The 12,333-nt window shown below is 30.4% G+C and overlaps 2 pseudogenes; both read right to left on the bottom strand.

Annotated features, from left to right (window-relative positions):
- Positions 1 to 4,639: 4,639 nt before the first annotated feature.
- On the bottom strand, positions 4,640 to 5,728 carry LOC127101699 (protein OCTOPUS-like; annotated as a pseudogene).
- Positions 5,729 to 5,986: 258 nt separating this feature from the next.
- Positions 5,987 to 7,185, bottom strand: LOC127101700 (heat shock factor protein HSF8-like; annotated as a pseudogene).
- Between the last annotated feature and the right edge of the window lie 5,148 nt (positions 7,186 to 12,333).

The following is a 12,333-nucleotide window of genomic DNA, read 5'->3' on the forward strand; positions in this document are numbered from 1 at the left end:
TATTTTTATTTATTTTAATATGTTTTTTGTTTTCAATTTTAATTAAGATTCCATATATTTATATATGTTTTTATGAAATCTATAACATTAATTTTGTTTTTTAATTCACATGTTCAATTATAAACAATTTAATGAATGGAATGACTAGTGTTTACATCCTCTAATACAAGTGTAAATGTTTAAACGGAAAGTAGTTAGCATTTATATTCTCGTCGATAAATTAATATTTATCTATTATATTTATTTTACACTATCAATAAATCAAAATTGTCCAGTAAATATGTGTTAATGTAATATTTACATATAATAAATAAAAATGGTTCATAACATGACTTTCAAGGTACTTATATTAAAAGTAAAATATTACGAATATATAATTTAATAAATATAATATTAATTAATTTTATATATTATTACATTCATTCTCAAACACTAGAACACTTTTTTTTTACCATAATATAAATTCTTTTACATTAATATTAAATATAAAATATTACATTAATATACTCAAATCTTTGCCCTACAAATGGGGCAGGTAAGAGCCATTTTTAATAAATATTGGGGCAGACAATTTTTATGAAATGCATGCCCGCATGGTAAAGTATGAATTATTTCTCCATCTTCAAACTCGTACACACATATCATACACTGATTTTCAGTGTGTTGGAGCGGGATGGATGAGTCAAACGTTGACTCATTGATTCTCTCTTGGATGATCCGAACAAGATATCGGCGTCTATAAAATCTCCAAACACGAGTAATAATAATAAGAAAAATAAAAAATATTATTAAAGTAGCAATTCCTATCAAGATGGCGTAGAAAGGATAATTTTGTGTTCCTGAAAAAGTAAAAGAATTTAACTTAAATATAAAAGACAATTCTATTGAATTGTAGAAACATAAATAAAAAATTACAATTATAACGAAAATACCTGCCATGCTAAAATTGACGGAAAGAAATCTGCAAAAATCAATAATTTGGCATTAAATATATATATCAACATATTATAAATATTAAGGGTGACAAATATTTGATACATGTGTGGTGGACGAAATTAAGTATGTATAACCAGACAATCTTAAACCTTACATTGGTATCTTCAAAGAATATGTTGGAGTGAGGTCGGCGAAATTAATGAAAAATATGAAAGTGTAATGTTTCGCAACCAACTATAACAAATTAGATGTGAAAATAGCTTGGGAGATAGTATGTAGAAAATATAATGATATTATGCTTACAAAGTTGTAAGTTGCATGATGATGAATGGTGTAATGGACTAGTTTTATAGCAAATTGGCTTACCGTATTTCACTAAATTTCTTTATAGGATTATTTGTTTTAAAAATTTAATTATGCTATTATGAGACATTTTTATCACATGAATTATTTGTCCATTATTTTCAATCTTTTTACTCAAATGCAAAACAAGTTACTTTCATAAAAATAAATAGATTTTGAGAATACATGCTAATAGCTAGCAAGGAACCACTGCAACTTATTAATTGGACAAAATGCATAACAATTATTTGTGAGAAGCATATTCGTAGAGGACCACTTACCTACCAAAATATGAAAGCATGCTTAATAAACTCACTACCTCTAAAATAGATAGAAAGTTTGGTATCATATGGTATTAGGTATCATAAGCTACATTGCTACTAGATACAAAGTTGGATTTTCTTTTGTTTCTATTCATTTTCCATCTTAAAATTTGAGAATAAAATTCAATCGTTGCAATGAGTAAGCAAACACTTCATATACATTTATTATGCATTTTGACGAAAATAATCAATAAATAGAACACTTACACTATTTTGGTTATTATTAATCCTATTTTACTATTTTTGTTCACATGATTTTCTAACAAAAATAATTCAATAGCTAAAATGACTATTTAAAATAAATTTATAACGAAAATAGTTAATAAAGAGATATATTTGTAACAACTAATATATTAATAAACACAATATTCCATCTTTCAAAACATGTCTTACATTATTAGATAAGATTTGATTATTGTGATTTATAATTTTTATTATAAAATTATTAATAACTACAAATATTTAAAAATTAATATGTAGTCACTTAATTTATAAAAAATAAATAATAAAATAGAAACAGAAAATAAAATACTTAAATAATAATTTTTATAAATCTATTGTATATTTTATTAATTATTTACTCACTTATATTGTCAATTTTAAATTTAGTAATTGATTACAACAAACACATTGAAGAACTTATACACAATTTTGTTCATTATAATTTTGTTCATTCATTATAATTTTGTTCATTATAATTTTGTTCATTCATTATAATTTTGTTCATTAATAGAGCTTGTAGACTATAATCAACACCTACAAAATAATAGGAAATTATCTTAACAATTGGGAAAGACTATATAATACATAATGATTTAGGATCTTTCATCTTTGAGAAAAATAATTATATTTTTTTGTCAGTTAAAAAAATATACATATTTATGTATTTTTACGTGTCTCGTGCTACTTTATATAATTTTATTTAATTATCAATAAAATCTTAAATTCTATGTGATCACTTATGTCACTAATAGTGATTAAGTGATATATCATTTAAGTTGATTGAATAATATTCTAAAAGTCAACTTCTTATAACTATAAATGAACTATCGGTGCATGGCCAAAACTGAGCAATTTTTTTTTTATTTCTACAATCTATACATATGTACCTACAACCTTTTATATGTTGCAATTGACATGATAATGATAAACCACATGAACAACTAACACTTTCTTTTTTCATTGTACTCATCATACTTTGTTTTTAGAATTAAATTTCTTAAACAAAAACCCACTTATACTAACCATATTTTATACAAACCATATTGATATTGCCAGAAGATCATAAAGCTTATTGTGATATTTTAACAAAGAAAGGTACATTTATAATTTTAACATGAGATATTGTTCCATTATATTCACTATTTGGAGACAGTTGGAATTATATAACTCAACCAGAAATTACATCCCCTATAAAAGTCCTGAATAATCAAAGTAACCTAGAAATACTACTATATTCATTAAATACATTTATAATTCTAAATAATCTAAAATGACTTTTTCACTGAATACCAAATAAATGAACTATGGCATAATCATCACTGAATACCAAATAAATGAACTATAGCATAATCATCACTGCTTAATGTAATTCTAAATAAAATCTAAAATGACTTTTTCAGTGACCTTGTTTCCATCTTGATTAGTTACATTAAAAAATGAAAGGAAAAAAAACATTAAAACTGAAATCTGAAATACATGTTTCTCGTGTCACCATAAAATTTTCAACAAAAAATAATACATATTTTACACCAAAAGTAAAACAAAAATCAATTATAATGGAAAAAAAGGAAAAGAAACTACCAAGTCATCAACCTTCACTCCAACTCCAAATGCCACTATAATAATAATCAAATATTGGAAATTGATGTTCTTTAGCCTTTACAAAGCGAGTTTTATAAAGAAATATCCAATATAATATATCTATATCTATACATCACTTATATGCAATGTATTGCCATATGCATTACAAACATTGAATTGAGTGTCAACTGACATTTTCTAAAACTACCAATAAATTAGCATTTCATGTAAAAATTAATTAAGTTTAAATTTTTCTAAGTGGTAAACATTACATAAATCCATTGAGTGAATGAGACTCAACTATGTGTTTTTAGAATCAAGAGTCGGTAAGTGTAATAGCTTCATAGAATACCTTTGTGTTTACCTATAAAGATACTAAGCATATATCGATATGTTGTTCCAACAACCATTCTCATACTTCTCAAGCTACAACCTATCATCAAAATGGAATCAATTAAAATTAGATTCATATTTTTGAATACAAAAGGAGTAAAAAAAAGCAAGCAAATTGGATGTCTCATAATAGATCAATTTAGAAGAAGAACAAAACTTTAAGAATAGGAGTCATCAAACAAATTGATGCTTTATTAGCTCCTTTATCCCCTCAACTTCACCTATTGATGCTTGAATGTTCCACCAATGCAGTACCATACTATCTTAAATCCATATGTATATTAGTATATACTTGATTATCATTGCAAAATCCCAAAAACGGATCAACCTGATTATATTAAGTACACATTAGTTAAGATGTTTTCTTTGGAGAAAGCATATAACATGGCTTCCAGACCAACATTGAGTAATAATAAAGATTAATCACTCACTTTAGATTTTGCTAATAAAATGTGCCCGTCATTCAATATATTTTCCAGGAAAATATCAAATCCCAGCGGATAATAGAAACATAGACCTCATTATTTTAGGTTCTAAAACATTATATTTTTAAAGATTAAAATAATCAGAATGATGATTAAAACAATCAAAATAATCAGGGTGAATGTGCAAAGAAAAACTACATGTGCAAAACAATTGGTGTCAATATGAATGAATGAGCTATAACTTCTATATTTGAAGGCAAGTTAGTAGGAAGGTTGACATGAATCCAAAAGGCAGAAATGAAACTATGAACACGAAATGTGCATCACACTTTGTTTCAGAAAATCCCCATTGAAGGTAAAGATGGAAACCGTGAAAACATCAAAGATGACTACGAGAAAAAAAAGTGAGACAAGGGATTACCTTACAAAAAATGGGAAGAATTCAGCTGAGACCTTCCATCGAAGACGTCTGTAATACGTATACAAAATCAAAAACGAAAAATAATTAGGCGGAAACCTTTCATCAGAAACATGGTGAGCAAAACCAGGCATTCTACTATGATTTCTACAACTAACACTATAGCTACGAATAAGTTTCTCACTAACCGATTCACTCCCTTGTTCATTAACAACCCTCCTAAGCTTCTGTCAAGACTCGGCAATCGGCTTATTAACAACATCACCAAAAACACATTCTTTCTCTCCCAACTTATCTTCCTTTCTCCTCTGTATTAATCCCAATTTATTCCACAACTTGCCCCATTTGTGAAACTTGTTCGGCCCCTTTGGATCAACTCCAATTTCAACATCACAGGCTTCCTTAGAAGAAAGACGTTGTAGTACAATTAGAATGAACAATACCATTGTTCTTAGGATTCAGATTAGCACCCCTCAAATCTTCCTCAATGATCAAGAATTTTGCACCAAAGAATAACTCGGTTGTGGCCGGTGAAACCTTGGCATTAGATATCACTCTCAATTCATCAACATCTCCAATCACCATTGATTTCCTACGAGAATTTGACCTATCAAAACTTCTCCTTCTCCGAACTGAATAATAATGCTTTGTCTGATCTGAATCACCAGGATAATGCTCTCCACCACCACCACCACCACATTCCAAATTCACCACCTCTTCTTCTCCTTCTTCTTCTTCCTCAACCAAAACCTTATCACAATGAATAGAAACCATAGGGGAAAACCTCGGACACGCTTTCCCAATCAAGTAACCATCCCAAGAAGCCCGAGGTGCATCGAATGAAAACCTCGAATCATCCACAGATAACCTAGGATCGGTATCACATGATCTTCTTCCCAATGATAAACCATACTCTCCAACTTCCAATTGCGTCTCTCTAAAATTCTTGTCCTACGCTTCTCAACCTCCCTGTTCGTCAGACCAACACCATTGCCGATGACAGAACCATCGCAAGCACTACCGCTTCTCTTCAACTTCTGTTTCCACAAGCATTCAAACAATGAACATAGAAAATAATGCGTATTCATTTATCATGTAAAGAGATGAAAAATATAGAGAATACTTACACTGAATCCAAATGAGGATCAAACAACTGCTGGAGGAAGATGGAAGAAAAAATAGTTAAAAGGTGACTTGATAATGCTATGACTTAACCACAAGGAAAATTGCTTCCTTCTCTCTCTAAATTTTGCTACTTTCTAAAGCTGAAGTTCAATTTTCTCAGTTTGAGAATCCAAACCCTGTGACCTACCCAATATCGTCCCTCAACAGCATATAATTCACACTCATGCTTGAGTTTTCTCCATTTCTACAATCATTACTTCAAAAGCAGATCATTCATTTGAAGTTTTCGTGATAGGTTCCATCTCCATTTCACTAACATTGTGCCTCTCATTTTCATGATCAGTATCTTCAACGTTTTCGGGAAAAGGACTGCCCGTCTGCAGAAAGTTCGGGTTCTGGTTCAAAGGCAGAAGATAGCGGAACTATAGGCTTTAGTGTTTCACTTACAGGTGGCTTATACTTTACAATCATTCCATCAGAAGGAATTGGTTCGTCATCTCGGCTACTATGGTCCCACATATTCCCTTGTTCTGCAAAACGCCAGTTATTTTCCTTAGGGTGAAGCAGCTGAGCCAGGAATCCGGGGCATTGTATGACCATGACCAAGAACGATATCATTTGTTGTTGATGCTTCTCCATTCCATCCAGACGATCACTCAATAGAAGCAACTTACTCAGAGGATTCAAGGTGCTTCTTAGTTTAACCAACTCCTGTGTCAGGGTTTTTCTATCCGATTTGAGATTCTCCCTTTGTTTCCACAGGCTAGAATTAATTGCTTCTAGTGAGGGTTCATCAGAATTAATCAAGAAATTCTAATTATCCAAAATTGATAGAAAACATAAACACTATTCTGCAATTAAAGTAGAAGAATCAAGAAAATCATGACCTAAAAAACGGGAAGAGTAAAATATATATATATATATATATATATATATATATATATATATATATATATATATATATATATATATATATATATATATATATATATATATATATATATATATATATATATATATATATATATATATATATATATATATATATATATATATATATATATATATATATATATATATATATATTACTCTTCCCGTTTTTTACCAGAAGCATTTGGACTTGAGCAATTACCGGGAACATTTAACGAATACCGGATTTCACATCATTTAGCAATGATGTTGCCTACACAAAAGAGCCAATTAGAATCTCCAAAATGAAAATGAACATACAGTAGGGATATGAAATGATTTCAGAATAGAGAAACGAAACACATACCAAGTGATTCGTTTCAGGAAGCGAAAGCCAATGGTTATAAAGTGTCTGGACGAAGGTGAAATTAGACTTGAGTCCCATAGTAGACACCTCTGGGAGGTGCAACAATTCAAAATCCAATGAAGCCACATCGCTAACAATCTCCATTCTCATCAAAAACCAAATGTATCAATCAAATCGGGGATTAGGTTTTCAATGCGTTTGTAGAGAAACCGCGTGCAGATTATATTCTATATTGGAAAGGAATAAATGCGATTGTTTGTTATTACAGCTGGGGAATCAGTGGAACCCTAGATCTTATTAAATCAACAAATTTAAGATCAATTCTGAATTTAGACCGCTAAGAAAATGAAACAGCGATGATGATGATGAAAGATTGGGATGGAGAAAGAAATGGGAATGGATGAGTTTATGGGAATTTTTTGCAGAGATCCACACGATTTTGGAGGGAGAAAAACAAATAATAGTGGATTTTCACCGGAAAAATACTGAATTTTTTTTACTTTACTTATGTACAGTATATTTTTATTTTGACCAAACTTGTGTATTTTAATGAAAAAATGCTAAACTTGTTTTTGGTCAAGTATGAAATTATTATATTAACATGTGTATTTATTTATTTTGACCAAACTTGTGTATTTTAATGAAAAATGATTTTTTTTTAAGTCTAAAAGTATTATTTTAAAATGTGTATATTTGATTTTTTAAGAGAAAAAAAATAATTAAATTATTTTTACATTGTCATCATTGACGATGTATCATACCACATCACATTTATATTTTAAAAGAAAAAATAATTTAATAGACTATTACTTTTCTATTATCATGTAAAAATTATTTTAGATTATCAATGCATATCTATTAAACCTTTTTTAATTAAAATAATAATTATATTTTAATATTTATAAGTTTTATTGTCTGGTATAATAGTAAAGATTTAAATTTTGAGAGTGTGTTTCTCTCTCTCTCTCTCTCTCTCTCTCTCTCTCTCTCTCTCTATATATATATATATAACTAAAAAAAATAATGAGTTATAAGTGTCAACAATTTAATATATTATAAAATATTATTTTAAATATTATTTTTTAGTTGGTTTTAATAAAAACATAAAGATAATACAATGTCGGTGTAAAATATTTTTACACTATTAATTAATAACATTCAATCATGTCATATCAGTATTTTAAAAATAAAAATATAATTTAATAGATATATGTATTTAATTGATTAACAATGTAAAAATCATAAATATTTTTTTTCTTTTATAATTATTAAAAATATATCTTTTTGTTTTGTTGGTGGCATTTGTTATTACTCTTATAAAAAAGGAAACAATTTTAACAACTAAATAAGTTGTTAAAACAAATTAGTTAACTAGATAAATTATATTATATTTAATATCTCTCCTTAAGTTTGAGCATAGAAAGTATGTCATAATAAAGTAATAGATAAGATTTGGATCAATAGGTTCAATGAAAACGCTGAGAAATTATTGTGTGATAGAAAGAATGTGAAAAAGTTGTTGTTTCTCAAATGAAGTGGGAATCAAGTTCAATATATTTTGTGTATTTATAGAAGGGGAAATTGATATCAATATGTTTTATGGACTATTTATCAGAATATAGCATTGTTGTTTGTGAATAAGTAGTTTAAAGCCAATGATACGATTGATAAGTCATCAAAGCTCACATGCACTTGATGTCATTGTTTTGTATTCAAACTGATGATGAACTTTTCAATATAATTTTGAAGGGTAATTCAGTATTTTAGTATTAGTTTTTGTTAAGATTGACCTAGTTAATATAGGTTAGCACTTTTGTCTACGTGACATTATTGTTTGTATATATAAACAGTATAGTCGTCAATAGTTGATAGTGCAATACTGAGTGTGTGCATTATGTACAGTGTATGTGCAACCACTTATTGTAATCGTTCTGTAATAGTAGTGGAAGTTTATTATTCTCTCACTTCTTCCATCTTCACCTCCTTCATGTTATGCACCAAACATTGGTATCCAGAGATTTAGTTCATATCCACAGGGAAACATGGGTGAACGATGAGATGTTGTGTGGTTGATTTCGTTTCTTGAATTCGTGTTGAATTCCTGATCGGAATCGTAACATAATCACATTCTTGATTTTATGGGATTGGGAAACACTAATGTTTCGTGAGATCTGAGTGGTTTGCACAAGGTTGAAGATGAACAAAAATGGTAATCTGAATAATAAGCTTCTAGTGTTCGATGGTAATAACTGGAATTGATGGATGATTAAGATGTGTGTGCTGTTTGGCGCTCAAGATGTTCTTGATCTCGTCAATGATGATTACATTCCGGTTGCACTTCCAGAAAATGCAACGGATGTACAGAGGAATGATCAGCTTGATCTGAGGAAGAAGGACCAGAAGGCGTTGTTCTACATCCATCAGTGTGTGGATGTGAACATGTTTGACAAAATCGCTTATTCGATGATGGAGAAGACTGCATGGGACACACTGGTATGGTGCTACGGTGATGATGCATCCGTGAAGAAGGTAAAGCTTTAGTCTCTCTAAGTAGTATGAGAATCTCGGCATGAAGAACAATGAGAAGGTATCTTACTATATCTCCAGAGTGATTCTTATCACAAATGAGACGAAGTTGTATGGAGAAACTCTCTCTGAAGAAAGTATCATTGAGAAGGTACTTAGATCTCTTACTCCTCAGTCTGATTATATTGTTATAGAAACTGAACATTCTAAGGATCTTAGCACCATGAGAATTGAAGAGCTGTAAAGCAGTCTAGAGGCACAAGAGTTGCGTCTGACTGAGAGAAACTCTGAAATAGAGGTAGAGCAACAGGCTCTGAAAGCAGCTTCTGGTAAGAAATATCAGAAGCAGTCTTGGTGAGAAGCCAGGAAGAGATCTAATGGTGTTCAGAAGTCAGAAACCTCAACTTCTGAAAGGAAAAAGAATGCTTTGAAGGGGAAGGATAAGTATGACAAGAGGAAAGTTCAGTGCTATTGTGGTAAGAAGTTTGGCCACTTCGTTGCTGATTGTTGATCAAACAAGGAAAGGAAGTCAGAAGAAGCAAATGTAGGCAAAGGAGATTCTGATGATGAATTTGTGCTAATGATGGCTTCTGAATCTGATTATGCATATTTGAAGGTTTTTGGTTCTGTTTGTTACAAACATGTTCTAGATACTAAGAGAAAGAAGTTGGATGACAAAAGTCGAGTTATGTTGCTTGTAGGGTACCACAGTACAGGTGCTTATAAGCTCTATTCTCTTGTCAATAACAAGGTTGAATTCAACAGAGATGTAATTGTGAAGGAATCATATGTCTGGGGTTAAAGTAAATCTTAATCAAACTCTAGTGTAGAGTTAACCTCTAAAGATACTTTAGAATCTGAAGGTTCTGAAAATGAGTGAGAATCAGAAAATAATTTTGAAGGTAAGCCTGACTTTGAAGGTGAATCTGATTCTGATCCAGATTCTGATGGTGATTCAGAATCTGGTGGAGATCTAGACTCTAGGAATATTCCATACTCTGAAGGTGGTCATGCCTCTGAAGGTGGTACTTCTGAGGTTTTAGCATTTGATATTGTTCCAGCATCCGAAGGAGATTCTTAACAACTTCAGATGCCACAAAGAATCAGAAGCATATCAATAAGGTTTGCAGAGTTTAACATGCTGCAAGATACTTAAGTAATCTCTTAAGAAGAAGTTATCAAGGGTGCCATATTAGTAGACTTTAAACCAGTGAGTACTGAAGAAGCGCTCAAGAAGAAAGTGTGGTTGAAGGCCACGAAATAAGAACTTGAGGCTATAGAAAAAAATAAGACTTGGAAGTTGACTGAGCTCTAAAGAACAAGAAAGTCATCAGTGTCGTATCGGTTTTCAAGGTAAAACTAAAGCCAAATGGATCAATTGGCAAACACAAAGCAAGGTTAGTAGAAAGAGGCTTCCTACAAAAACCTGGGTCAAATTACTTTAAAGTGTTTGCTCCTGTAGCAAGACATGAGAATTAGATTGGTGATTAGGACAACTGCTAACAGGAATTGGCATCTGATGCATTTGGATGTGAAATCTTCATTTCTGAACGGTCCATTGCAAGAAGAGGTATATATGTCACAACCTCCTAGATTTGTGAAAAAGAATCGGGAGGTATATATGTCACAACCTCCTGTATGGACTAAAACAAGCTCCTAGAGCTTGGAATCTAAAAATTGATTCATTTTTCAAGCTCCAAGGATTTAGAAAGTGTAGATTGAGTGGTGTCTATGTTTAGCATACTTCTGAAGGCAATATTATTTTGGTATGCCTATATGTTTATGACATATTGCTAACATGAAGTTGTGAACATGAGATAGCTAAGTTCAAGAAGGTGTTGATGAATGAGTTTGAAATAACTGATCTAGGAAATATGACATATTTTCCAGGGATGGGGGTTATGTACTCTGAGAAGGGTATCATTTTGCATCAGTCGATGTATGAACTTGAACTTCTGAAGAGATTTGAGTTGCTGAATTATAAGACTGCGGTCACACCTTCAAAAACAAATTACAAATTGGATTAGATCCTAAAGGTGATGATGTAGATGCTACAACTTTCAAGTAGTTGGTTGGCTTTATGAGGTATTTATGTAATACCAGACCTGACATTTGCTATGCAGTTGGAATGTTAGTAGGTTCATGAGTAAACTGAAGTGGTCTCATTACCAAGTTGTTGTCAGGATTTTGAGGCATATTAAGGACTATGAAGTATGGAGTTTTGTTCCTTTTTGGAGAAAATGCTAGTTCAAAGCTAATGTGTGTCGTAGACTCTTATTGGTGTGGAGACAAAGTTGATAGAAGAAGTACTTTTAGATATTTGTTTAAGTATCTGGGAAGTCCTATTTCTTGGTGTTCCAAGAAGCAACCAATTGTTGCTCTGTCAATCAATGAAATTGTAAGAGTAGTGGAAGTTTGTTATTCTCTCCCTTCTTCCATCTTCATCTTCTTCACCTTGTGCACCAATATATATATTCTTTTTCTACTATCTTTAAGCATTAAATTTTATTGATCAAAACACAAAAATTAAGAAAATTATTAATTTTATTGACAAGTAATGTCGTTTAATAAATTAACATACATATGAGTAACTTTTATTATATTTAATATAAGTTGTATGAAAAAAATATAACATAATTAAGAGAGATGCATTGATAAAAAGAATATTAATGTTATTATTATTTCTTATTATAAATAAAATAAAATAAAAATTATTAGAATCCTATAAGAAAATAATATGCTTTAGATAAGACTTTCATAACTTTT

Source organism: Lathyrus oleraceus, chromosome 7 (genome assembly GCF_024323335.1).
Source record: "Lathyrus oleraceus cultivar Zhongwan6 chromosome 7, CAAS_Psat_ZW6_1.0, whole genome shotgun sequence".
Classification (NCBI taxonomy): Eukaryota; Viridiplantae; Streptophyta; class Magnoliopsida; order Fabales; family Fabaceae; genus Lathyrus; species Lathyrus oleraceus.